Source organism: Labeo rohita, chromosome 17 (genome assembly GCF_022985175.1).
Source record: "Labeo rohita strain BAU-BD-2019 chromosome 17, IGBB_LRoh.1.0, whole genome shotgun sequence".
In the NCBI taxonomy this organism is placed as follows: domain Eukaryota; kingdom Metazoa; phylum Chordata; class Actinopteri; order Cypriniformes; family Cyprinidae; genus Labeo; species Labeo rohita.
The window spans coordinates 34,310,928-34,325,042 of record NC_066885.1 but is presented as its reverse complement, the minus strand read 5'-3'; the positions used below and the strand labels follow the sequence as shown (position 1 = coordinate 34,325,042).

Here is a 14,115-nt window from a genome sequence, read left to right as displayed (position 1 = left end):
AGACTTCAATGTTTTCTCAAGACATACTCGATTTTCTACTACAACCTTGTTCAGAGTCAGACCATTTATTGTCACTAACCTGGAAAATTAGCTCATTCAGAAATCCTAATAATGAAGATGTTATAAACACATTTCACATTTTTTCATATGACTGCCCACATATACACAATCAATGACACTTACTGAGTGATGAGTGATTAAGCGAATTGACAGGGCAGCATTTCACCTTTTTAAGCTGAAGTACTAAGAAAATAGCCAAAAAAAAAAGTACTAAAACTTTAAACTAAAAAATAAAAAATGAAACTAGAAAATATAAAAATATTACATATTAAGCATTTAATATTATAACACTGCCCCCCTTTGCACTGTTCTAATATAAATATATATTTAAGACAAAAAAAAAAAAAAAATGCAGCAACTGAAAGCAGAGAAGAAAAAAATTAAAAGCAGAGTGGTTAACAAGAACAAGAGCACAAAGCACATTTAATCGGTCTCATCTTCTTCTTAATATTTGCAAATTTTCCTTCGGGCTCCTGGGAAAAGGCCTCACAGCGCAGCTGAGCCCTTATCTGTCCCCTCCACATTTAGCAGCGTGCCGCTGCTCCCTCAGTACCCGGCCCTCAGGCCTGCGCTCAGCAAAGCCTGCGGGACACGCGGGGTCCGGGGCCCTCATTGTTCAAGAGAGCTGGAGCATCAAGGGACACGCCTGACTTCAAATACTGAGGGACGAGTGCTCGGAACAAGCGAATCATAACCAAACGTATCTGAAAAAGTGTCTCTTTCAGAGCTAACAATTAACAGTTTAGAAACCGGCCCCCCTCAGGACATACAGTTTCAGCAAATGTGTCTTAAGACACTTAAAATTCACTCTTTGTTCTATCCTGCCGATTTCTCGGTATCGTATTGTCTGGTTTCTGATTCATTTTCATTTATCCTGCTATTCATGACACCTCTCATGGGGACGTTTGCTTCGAAAGGTTCATTTCTGGAGTCATCAGCATTCGTCGGTGGTTCTAGCAGACGGAGAATCTGCTTTGGATGAAGATGAGATGATAGAAATATGTACAGCCATTAATATTACATATTTTTACATAAAGATAAATATTGCTGTGCACATCTGCTTATATCTGCTTCCCATGAGTCTCAGAAGAGATCTCCACAATGTTTCAAACTGTGCCCAGATTTATCAGAATTGAGAAGATCTCAACATGATCTCAAACATTGCTCATCTAATTCTCCTAAGACCAAATGATCTGAGCTGCTCAACATTAATTTTATAGCTCTGTACTCTTTGATTCATTATGCTTTTATGGCTCATATAGTGAGAATATGGAGGCACGAAATTGCACAGTTTTATTCAGAGACTCAAACTGAGCAAAAATATGCAATTTGGTGCTATTCTGATATAATATATATAACATCTAATATATAATATACTGTATATAATGTGAATCAGTGAGGTCTTTATAACATTAGAGCAGATACTGTCATAAAATTATGTAAATCTCCAATAATATGTTTTAGGAAGATGAGATTGAAATGATCCAAACAAATAATGCAATGCAATCCAATGATGATTGAGAGATGAACAAATAAACATTCCTCAAAAGATGTGAGATGTTTTGGAGGCTTGTGAAGATCATTCCTCCACTGAGGAACAGTGAAAGTAAAGCTTCTGGAAACAAACATTCCTCAAAAAGATCCTGATGATCAGATCTGAGACAAAAAAATGATTCATGGAGAACCAAGTAAAGTCAAGCTGCTTCAGTCCAGTAAGTGTTCATCTGGAAATATGACTACAGTCAAGATTTGACAGCAAAAAGACACGTGAAGCACCAGCTAAAGGTGGACGTTTGCACAATTACGCTGACATTTAATATGACAACTGATGTCTGGTCAGGTAGCCTGAGGAGACTTTTTGGCAAAGTTAGCAAATGAGAAAGAGTTTAAGAGCACAAATCGCGCAGGGTGAGAAACATTTAGCCGGAACCAGAGATTCATTGTTTCAAACTCCACGACTCTGCTCATTCATTCACAATCAATTATGCTTAATAAAAAAGCATAATTGACTTCCACACACACATACACACGGCAAAGAGGCTATCGATAATGAAAGCCGGAGCAAATTCCAAGATTGACATCAAAGCAGGGGAAATACTACTCGGGCCAGAACAAAAACAGGAGCGGCGTGCAGCGCTCGAGAGCGTAGCGGCTGGAATAATGGATGAAGTCCAAGGGAGCTATCTTCCCCGGGCAGGAAGTCACTGGGGATGCCAGCGCAGCCCGGCAGAAATGAAACACCTATCTGCCGCGAGAGTGACTGCTCCATCCTATTTGATTTGGCTCTCCTATCATCTCTTAAGAAGATGTCAGCCATGCTCCATCTATTGCTCCCGGCCTTTATCAAGCGCAAGACGCTCGGCGGCTGCATTTCAATGCCTTTCACAGAGCAACACTAAAGAATAAGTGCTCTGTGATAAAAAGGTAGTTGTTAAATAGATCTGTCTATTTGTATGGTAATAATGATCGCTTTAAGAGCCGCCGTGCTGCGACTCGTGGAACAAGGAAGCGGATTTGTATGCAGGTATTGTGTGGTCGCCTGACTTTTTCAACGACCTTGTGAAACTTTCATATGTAAAGAATGAAGCTGATATTTTCTTTTGTTACTTCTTCTTCTCTGTGTATATTAGTACACTAGCAGTAAGAAGTTGAGACCTTTGACTAAATTTGTTTCTCATCATGTGAATTTTTAGTTGATAAAGGTAAAAGGGGGAGAACAAAACAAGACCATAAGCCTGCTCCTTCATTTCTATTCATGTTTTGAACTGGCAACTGTTGAAGAAGTGCTGCATGAGTGTGCTTCCGTTGTTCTAATAATCAAAAAAATATTTTTTATACATAAACATATAAATGCAAGTATGTGTGTATCATTAGTACATAGAAGAAGATGTTTATATTATCTTTGGGATCGCCTTTCCTAATAATGTGCTAGTTATCAAGTTTAGCGGCTAAATGCGGCTAAAGTAAACAGGCTTGTCACTCCACAGAGAGAAGAGAGGGGCGGGGCGAGCAGAGCTCATTTGCATTTAAAGCAGCCTCGACCAGAATGAGATGATTTTTGCAGAGCTGATTTTGACAAGGTAAAAAGGGTGTTGTTTTACACTACCATTGAGAATTTTTAACCAAAGTATACTGTAGACTTTTCATTAAGACCCTAAAGAATCATATCAACTTGTGGAAAATGGGCATCCGATGACCCCTTTTGTTTATTGAGTTTATTGAGGCAACAGTCATAGTTAATGGTTTATTAATAATGAGAATTGGACCTTAAAAAAGTGTGACCGATTTCTCAGAGGAACTCTGAATTAGCCAGGAAGTAGTAAAATTGTCAATATGTTAGTGAATTGAGCTACACTTTGGTCATAAGAACGGCTAAGTTATAAATTCCAGATAAATTGGGATGACATCTCACAGCTGAGAATGTGAAATATACAGAAACTATGCATTCATTTAAATTTATTTATTTGTTTGTTTGTAGACATTTGAATTAGTAGATTAGTTTGACCAGATATCATCATTGTCTGAGGACAGGACCAGTTTTTGGTGCTCTGTCCCAGACTGGAGCTGTCCCCAGAGCCTGAATGTTAAATAATTAACAATAAAGGAAAATATGGGTACAGAGGGTAAATAGCTATAATAACTGTATGCAGTATGTTCACTGTAGATTCAGTGTATTCACAATATATTCAATATGATTTTAAAATGTTAAAATATTTGTTAAATAGTGTCATTTATCATATGTTCTCATATTGACTTTATTATATTTTTGTAACGTGGTTTTGTAAAGTCATAATTTTGTTATAATATAATAATGGTTTGATCTATTTGCTGTAGTTACTATTTACTATAGTGTGATGGTGATTCATATTAAGTTCACCCAAAAATGAAAATTCGGTCATTAATTATTCACCGTATCGTGTCTAAACCCATAAGACCTTCGTTCATCTTTGAAACCTGAGATGAATGAGAGCTTTCTGACCCTCCATAGACAGCAAGGGTCCTACCACATTTAAAGTCAACAAAGGTAACAAGAACATCGACAAAATATTCCATGTGAAATCAGTGGCAATAAATAAATAAATAAATGTAATGTGGTAGGTGCAGTAATAGTAGTGGCTATATTAGGCTTGTTGAGTTGGACTACAAACCCCAGGAGTCTAAGTAGTATTAAAGAGGAAATCAAACTTTTTGGTCTTCCTCTTTGTGGTACCATGTGCTGAACAGGAGAAGCTGTATGACATGTTTCAAGGCTGTGTGATAGATGAAACGATAAGTTACCGTTGTGAGCAGTATGGAAGTAAAATGTGAAGGCAAGGGTTGTGACTATAGTTGGTGTGTTTAGTTGTAACGTGTGTTTGTTTGTTTTGTTTTGTTTTTAGTGTTTATTGGAGATATACTGATGGTGCCTCACAGAACTATTCAGTAAACTGGTACTGATCTTAACTAAATTATTGGAGTATGTGAAATTTGTTTTTAAGGTTTTTCTATTGTAATTTGTGTGTGTGATGTTTTAATGGGTTAAGTGTTTTTAATTCCAATATTTTAAAGGGGCAATCATGAATTGTGTTTTCTTTGTTTTTACAGATGATGCATGATTGCCGTTTACTTTTATTGAAAATATTTGTGGCTTGATGATTGGTCGTAAGAGATTACTTTAAATGTTACATTGTAATGAAGTGGCTTGAATTCACTGTGAGATTGTGTTTTGTTTTGTTTAGTAAATTTGCTTCGTTTGGACCAACAAATGACAGTGTGGTTCCCATTCTTATATATAGTTGACTCTGTCAAGGTGAGGGGGAGCAATTTGTAATGGTTTGAGTCGGGTGAGTGTTGGGTTTTGACACTTGCAGTGATATTTGCTTTGTGTTGTGACTGAGTGTATATTTTTTGCAAAGTTATTGTCATTCCATATGATTGGGAACCCTATGGTCTGCAGTGGGTTTAACATTGTTTTTTTGTTGTTGTTCTTTTTATTTCTTTGCCACTTCTAATTACTCTTTTGTGTCCAATAAATGTTATTGTACTTGCAAGGAAACATGCTGTAGTTGTTGCCCTTTTTCAGTTTCCCAATTACTTGTAAGGTCAAGGGGGTTAAAATAACAATTTTATTCAACAATTCTTCTCCTCTGCGTCACCCTAGCACTACAGTATAGACAACATTTGAAGTGGATCAAAAGTTTTCATCAAAGTTGTCCTAAAACTAAAACAATACCCAGTCTTGTCTTAGGACAACTTTGATGAACTTTTTTGATCCACTTCAAATGTTGACTACTGTATATTGGAGAGTACCACGATGTATGCGCACACTTTCCTCTGCACGTAAACAAAGTGTGACGCACACATCTTCTACAACAACAGCACCTTGTGCAGGCGTTGTTTACATTTCAGAGGAGAGCGTGCACATGCATTGAGATGCTCTCCAAAATAGCACCAGGGTAATACAGAGGACAAGAATTGTTAAAAAAAAGTCATTATTTTTATTTATTTATTTATTTATTTATTGCGCACAAAAAGTATTGACGCAGCTTCATAAAATTACAGTTGAACCACTGATGTCACATGGACTATTTTGTCGATGTTCTTGGTACCTTTCTGGACCTTGAATGTGGAAGGAACCTTGCTGTCTATTGAGGGTCAAAGAGCTCTTGGATTTCTTCAAAAATATCTTAATTTGTGTTCCAAAGATGAAGAAAGGACTTGTGGGTTTGGACATGGAGGTGAGTAATTAATGACTTAATTTTCATTTTTGGGTGAACTATCCCTTTAAAACCAGTTAAAGGTGCAGAAAGCCAGTGGTTCCCAACCACGTTTTGTCTGACACATCCATTTCAGATCTTGGAGTCTCTACTAATGAGCTGATGATCTGAATCAGGTGTGTTTGATTAAGGAAACATGGAAAACATGCAGTATTGGGCGGCCTCCAGGAACGTGGTTGGGAACCACTGCACTAAGCAATTGCCAAATAATGTCGATATTTGAAGGCACCAAACAAATACGGCCATACCCCAACAGGATCTCGCCCCTATTTTGATAGCTCCGCCTCACACATACGTACACAACCCTGGCATAATGACAATGGCGGAAACAAGCAAAGATGACACACAAGCATATTCAAGCAAAAGCCAACAGAGAGAAATTGTGTGAAACAACGCAAAAGCAGCGTTATTCACCTATCAGAAAGAAACAACACAACCTTGGCGTCCGATTCAAGCACTCCCCGTTCCTTGAGTTCTGAGGGAGGGCTCCAGGCTCAGAATAAAGCCCGAACCCAGAGAACTCCCCCATCCCTAGTCTGTGATGAGAATAGTTAAGAGTGAGGAGTTGAGGTGGAGGAGGGATGCCATACATCCACAAGTTTCTGGGGGGCGCTACTGTAAAAAAGAACGTGGGTACAACTTCCGGTGAGGCGCCGGACGTAGTATACCAATGGTATTTTGTGTGCTAATTAGCAAAGAGGCTAAGTGTTTTTTAGACCATTGTTTACTTTGTAAAGATGCACACCTTTATGAGAAACGTCATTACATTCTTATGAACAACATACCCTTACAAAAATGTCCAGTGGTAATCCTGTGGTACTGCAACAGTACAACATAAATTTACCACACAACAAATGAGCATAGCTAAATATGACAGGATTACCACAGCACTTTCTTTTTGTACAGTATCACAAGAATTTACCATTAGATGGCATATGTTGTTTTTCTGTTGTTCTTCTGTGGTAATACCAACACAAGCTATATATGACAGGATTACCATAGCACTTTTCTGCTGTACAGTATCACAAGAATTTACCATTAGATGGCATATGTTGTTTTTCTGTTGTTTTTTTGTATGGTAATACAAAAGTATTGAAACAGAGATAATAATGATAGAATTACTACAGCACTTTTTGTTGTACACTATCACAGGAATATCCTGTAGTACTTTACCTTCTTGGGCTCATTTATAAAATGCTTATAACATATGTACACCTCTCTTCCAGCTGTAAAATCTGTAAATTGCAAGTGATTATGAAAATGTATGCAGCTAAATGGTTTCAAATTACCACCTTAGAACGACATCAACGTCAAAATCATTTACTTTAGAATAGCAAGCGGCAAGAATGGCTTAAATTTCCAAAAACCTTCTGCACTCAATAATCAAAAGTGCATACATCTGTTTTCATGTTAAAGACCATTTTTACAAATATTAATGTTGCTGTGACTTTAGTGTACACACATTGTGTGTCAAATCTGTGCATGTACACACTTTATATATATATATATATATATATATATATATATATATATATAATCTTACGCAAAATGCCATAACTCTTTATATATTACTCGATGACATTTCAAAGCAGCAGGTGGCGGTAACGAGCTTCATGCGCTGGTTTACCAAACATGCGCCAAATCTAACGCCATTGGAGAAGCCCCCGCGTGGTGAAGGCGCCGGCGGGAATCGACTCTTGAGGAAAACGCTGACTGAATATGCAGCAGGTTGGATCTGTGTTCTTAACTTTTCGACGACAATCATCACTGGTCTCAAAGTAAGTGTTTAATATATATTTTAAATGTGTTTTAAGAAGGCTTTTGAAAAAAATGTGGCCGTTTCTAGTCTTCTTATGGAGTAATTGTAAGACTTGCCATGGTATACTGTAAACACGGTTATATTCGGTGAGAGGAATACTGCTATGAAATTGTATGCCGTTTTAAAGGGGAAATATGAATTACTAAATACCATATAGTCGCCCAAAGGTCGTGTTCTAAGTGTATGAGAGCGGAAATATGGAGGAGCGTCTCGCTGCAGCCTGCGGTGGACATCCAACCCCGCCCATATCCAAGTGCGACGTTACAAACCACGCCCATGTCCAAATACGTCACATTCATTCATTCATTGTGAAACAGGAAGAAGCGTCGATAAGAAGATAATTCGTATTGTTTGCTAACTGCTAAAAAGAAGAAGTTGTTTGCCGTGTGGGTAAGTAAAAAATATATCTTTGATCTTTACCATGTGTGCGTCGTTGTGTTCATGTACATAAACAACAGTTCGGCACGCTTAGTATGTGTTTTAAACTTCACACCGACACCTTATTACTTAGCTAACAACAAATTTACATATATATTTATATATATTAACGTTATATTTGTGCGTGCGTGGGTTGGATGAGTGTTATGTGTTTGTGTTTTGGGGAACTGCACGTTCATTCAGCATTCATTTAATGTCGTCGTAAGAATGTAAGAATCTGTGCACTGTGTGTATACTGTACGTGTGTGTACGTCTGTGTGTGTGTATACATACATAGGTCATCTCACCCACTCAGACACACACTCTTCATCCCTCACATATATATACTTACCTGGCCCCCCCACACAAAACACTCACATACATATGACATCTTTAATGATAAACACTGATCACAGTACCCATGCACAGTAAATCAGACGAGTAACCGCATCATTTCACTACGTCTTGCTGGATAACTCTGTGTATGTCACAAATTATCTTTGTATTCTTCTATATTAATGGAAAGATCACATAACGTTTGTCAATGTTTTTGTGCATTCTACACATTTTCAGTCCAAGCCTGATGCAGGGCAGTTCTGCCGGGTTGAGGGGTCCCTGCTGCAGTTTTACCAGTAAAGAAAATGACTCATTACAATTCACTTGGAGGACCACATAAGCCATGCAATGGTGCATGGAGGTATGGTGAGAACATTTCTCTAGATATTGATATGGATAAATAAATATATAAATCATACATATGTTTGTATGTAGAAGGATGAGGTAGCCTAAATGATGAGGTAAATACTTTTTAGTGGACACATATACATTCCAACACATATGTATTCTCTATTTTTATCAGGAGCACCAAGAGGACATAAAGTGGAAGTTACCAAAGGTCCATCGTGGTGCTGGAAACAGAGTCGCTGTGAGTTATTCTGTGGGGTGGTGAAAGGTCCTGCCTTTCTACAGATGGACAGTAAAAATCAACAGAATGCCATCAAAGACTACCGGGGGTGGGGGGGGGAATCGGATGAAGCAAGAGAGGTCTTTTTATTCATCTTTGAGTATCTGGAGGAGCTGGACACATTCATATCAAATTGTCTTGATGAACAAGGCCTCATGCCATGTCCTGTGAATAATCTTTCAGAGTAAGGAATCTCTCTGTGTAGCCTATGTATGTATGTATGTGTACTGCATAACAAGAACTGTTTGTCTGATCATTCAACTGCTCAGACTTATGTAATTTGAACATATATTTTGTTAAACACAATCAGTCAAAGATTTTTAATGTGTTTTTTTTTTTTTTAAGAAGTCTCTTCTGCCCACCAGTCCTGGATTTATTTGATCCAAAGTATAGCAAAAACAGCAACATTTTAAAATATTTTTACGATTTAATATAGCTCTTTTTCTATTTGAAAGAGTTTTCTATATTTCTATTAAAATGTAATTAATTCCATTAATTTCAAATATGACATTTAGCATTACTCCAGTCACATGATCCTTCAGAAATCATTCTATATTCTAATTTGCTGCTTGTTATTATAACTATTATTATTAAGTTGAAAACAGCTGAGTAGATTTTTTTTTTTTCAGGTTTCTTTGATGAATAGAAAGTTCAGAAGCATTTATCTAAAATAGAAATCTTTATCATCACTTATCTTTATCAGCATTTATCTGAAATAGAAATGTCTTTATCATCACTTTTGTTAAAGCTAAAGCATCCTTGCTAAATAAAAGTATTAACTTCTATAATCTACTAATTCTATAATAATGTATATATACACGCACACTGACTTAAAGCTTTTGAATGGTATAGTGTATATGTTACAAAAGCCTTTTTATTTCAGATAAATGCTGATCTTTGGATCTTTCTATTTATCAAAGAATCCAGAAAAAATGTACTCAACTGCTTTAAATATTGATGATAATCAGAAATCAGCATATTAGAATGATTTCTGAAGAATCAAGTGACACAGAAGACTGTAATGATGTAATGATGCTGAAAATTTAGCTTTGATCACAGAAATATATTACACTTTAAAATATATTCAAATAGAAGCTTACATTTTGTGTTATTGTAGATCAAATAAATGCAGGCTTGGTGAGCAGAAGACTCTTAAAAAAAAAAAAAAAAAAAAAAAAAAAAAACTAAAAATCTTACTGTTCAAACACTTTTGGCTGGTAGTGTATATTTTTGTAACATTTTAAATTGAATTATTTTTGTAAAATAATAAATATAAAATGCCCAAATAAGTAATGTATGTCTTTTTATTCATCTTTAAGTATGTGGAGGAACTGGACAAATATCATATCAAGTTGTGATGAACAAGGCCTGAAGGTCAATGTCATGTTTAAACTATCAAAGCAATCAACCTCTATTTAGCCTGTGTATGTGTAGCTACTGCATATGGAGAACTGTTGATTCTGTCATTTAAATATTAACACTTTGTGATAAGTGGAACACTAAAAAAAAATAGCTAACAATTATACAATACCAACTTTTACAATAATTTTACATACTTTTACAATAAACATTACAGTCCCCTTTTAAACATTACATTGCATTTAAAATTCGCCTCAAATCGATCGTAATAAATGAGAATTTATCTCATTACATAAATGAACAAGGTAAGGTTAAAAGGTTTTTATTAACAATTAGCCTAATGTAGTCAATGCAAGCGTATTACAGGCTGTCATGATGACGAAATCAGCTCCGTATATTAGACATTGAATATATTAGATTTAAGTTGTAGCATTTTAGCCTAGACATCCTTTACACGAATAAGAAAACGTGTATTAGTAAAACGAAGGACAATGGCCTATTATTTTATAGAGATGCCCGAAACAACCGTAAATTGCTTCGACATACTTCCGGGTTTCCCGGTATAGGGATTGGGGAGTAACAAGGTGACGTATTTGATATGGGCGTGACTTTCGACGTCACGCTCGTACGCGGGCGGGGTTGTATCGGCGATGGGCGTGACGTCTGACGTCATGCGTGGATGTGGGCGGGGTTGGATGTCCACCGCAGGCTGCAGCGAGCCCTACTTGGAAAAATGAGCAACAAGTGAACGGTCTGTACTTGAAAAAGCCATGAGGCGAAACTGCTAGAAAACTTTTTATATAACGTTACTCAAATAACGTTAAACGACGTAAATTTTAGTTTGGTCCAGTTAATGTATAATGCCTTTCTCGTGTTTAGCAGACCAGAAACGTATAACTTTAGCAGCAGCTTCTCTTCTATTTACTCTGTCATTTATAAGGCGGGATCCATTACTAGAGCGCTGCAGTTTTACTGTACTGTACTGCATTACTGTACATTCACAGTAACAGGAGTGACACGTAAAAGTGGCACATACATTTGTAAATTCAATTGAAATGGTCTGTTTTGATGTTTGATACTGCAAATAGGTATTTCTTAGTTTAATTCATTTATTATTCTATATATATCACGCTGGTGTTTGTAGTGCAGATATAGTTTTATCCTAGATTGCCTGTAGTAGCTATTGAAGCAGAAGTCCATGTTGTAAAATTAAGATGGATATATATATATATATATATATACATTTGTGGCAGGTCTACATAGTAATGAACTGTACTGTAAGGAATTCAGATTGAATGGTTTTGATGGAGGATTAAACTTTGACATTTTCTTTTCCTTCAGGTTAGGTTCCAGCATGATTTGGCAGTGTAAGTTGTGTCACATGATCCTTCAGAAATCATTCTAATATACTTTCTTTTTTTTTTTTTTTTTTTAATAATGTTAATAAAGTTTCAGCTTTGCTCCACAGCAGTAAATTACATTTTAAGATGTATTTTACAAACAGTTTAAACAGTTATTTTAAAACTTTTTGATGCTATTAGTGTTTTTAGTTTTTACTGTATTTTTCAGCACATAAATGCAGCCTTGGTGAGCTGAAGAGTCTTCTTTGTGAACATTTACAAATTGTAATGTTTACAAACTAGACAAGTACTGTATGTCATTATGTGAGTGATGTAATAAATAATGTTTAGTTTCTTACACAGACCAATTGTTTTGTTTCAGAAGACCTCACTACATCGCCAAACACCAGTGAACCACCAAGAAACTGGGCTTTTTTAGGCTTTGAGTTTGTATTATTGGTGTCTGGTTTCTGGGTGTTTAAATTTAATGTACAATGATCATGTAAAGTTTTGCTCATAAGTTTACATACCCCTTGCAGAATACGCAAAATGTTAGTTTTATACGATTTTATAAAAAGTAATAGGGATCATGAAGATTGCATGTTATTTTTTTTATTTAGTACTGACCTGAATATTTCACAAAACAGATGTTTATTTAAACTCCACAGGACCAAATAATGACTGAATTTATAAAAATGACTCCATTCAAAAGTTTACATACCCTTGTATCTTAATACTGTGTGCGGTTTCCTGGATGATCTGTGACTGTTTTTATGTTTTGTGATAGTTAATTATTTCTTTGTTTGTCCTGAGCAGTTCAGCTGCCTGCTCTTCTTAAGAAAAATCCTCCAGCTCCTGCACATTATTTGGTTTTCCAGCAGCATATTTGAACCCATTTCAAAAGTGAATGTATGATTTTGAGATCCATCTTTTCCAGCTGAGGACAATTGGGGAACTAATTCATAACTATTAAAAAAAAGATGAGAACATTCACTGATGCTCAAGAAAGCAGCACAATACATTAAGAACCTTTGAATTGGATGATCAGGGTAAATTGTACTTACATTGTCTTTTGGGAGAGATGTAAATATTTATGTACCTTGTGAAGTGCAATACTAAATGGAGGGGAAAAAATATGCAAACAAGAAAAATGTACACATTCAAAACATTCCAGTTCAAAAGTTTACACCCCCCTGGCTCTTAATGCATTGTGTTGCCTACTATTACAAAAGGTGAAAACATTTACTGATACTTATGTATGAGTCCCTCAATTGTTCTCATTGTTAAATAGATGGATCTCAAAATCATACAGTCACATTTGGAAAGTGTTAAAATATGTAGAAGATGTTGGAAAACCAAATAATGTGCAGGAGCTGGAGGATTTTTCTGAAGAACAGCAGGCAGATGAACTGCTCAGGACAAACAAGGAACTTAAGATAAAAGATAAAAAAGATAAAAACAGTTGTGAATCATCCAGGAAACGACACCCAGTGTTGAGATTCAAGGGTATGAAAACTTTTGCACGTGGTCATTTAAATTAGATATTATTTTGTCTTGTGGAGTATATAAACATCTGTAGTGTTCAATCATTTATTCCTAATCCTACCCAATACCTAAACTTAACAACTAACTTACTAACTATTAATAAGCAGCAAATTAGGAATTTATTGAGGGAAAAGTTGTAGTTAATAGTGAATACATTTACCCAATTCTAAAGTGTTACCGTAAATAGGGATGGGTACCGAAACCCGGTACTTAATCGGTCCCGGTGCCTAATTATAAAAGACCGAAGTATCGATAAGCTCTGACGTTAACGGTTCTGCTGTCGGTACTGGAGAATTTTTAAAAATAAATTTCCTATTTATTATTGCTAAATAAACATTACCTTACCTGACCAGCCTTTTGTAATTTGCGATAATATTCGTTATTCGCCTGCACTGCAGTTATTTGCAATCTCATGCACGAAATGTAGTCTGTTCCGCAGTACACAGAGCTCGCGCACACACGAGAGAGCTCGCGCTTATGGAGTGACAATGGTGGAGAGAGCCAAACGATCCAAAGCAGTGGTTCCCAAACTGGGGGGGGCGCGGCAAAGCTAGTGTACAGCCGATTTTTATAGAAATTCGAAAATGATAAACGGCTGAAAATATCTCCCGCGCAGTCCGGAAGTATTCAGCGCACACCAATTAATGTGTTAAGCTCCGCTCAATATTCCGCTCTATGAATGTGCGCTCCGTTGAGTTCCTCACGGCCCATATGAATGCTCCACTCGTGTACCGCTTATGCTCAACGGAAATACAAAGACTGCACAAATAACGCGCGGACAGAAAATTTCTATGTATACTCGTTCCTGTTTGCAATAGCGTCGCATACTATGGCTGTAACATGCTGTAGTACTGC

The 14,115-nt window shown here is 36.4% G+C and overlaps 1 long non-coding RNA gene across 1 annotated transcript; it reads left to right on the top strand.

Moving 5' to 3' along the window:
• Positions 1 to 7,945: 7,945 nt before the first annotated feature.
• On the top strand, positions 7,946 to 9,260 carry LOC127180133 (uncharacterized). Its single transcript, XR_007829586.1, has 3 exons — positions 7,946 to 8,025; positions 8,626 to 8,749; positions 8,912 to 9,260. It is a non-coding gene; the product is annotated as an uncharacterized LOC127180133 (long non-coding RNA).
• Positions 9,261 to 14,115: the final 4,855 nt, after the last annotated feature.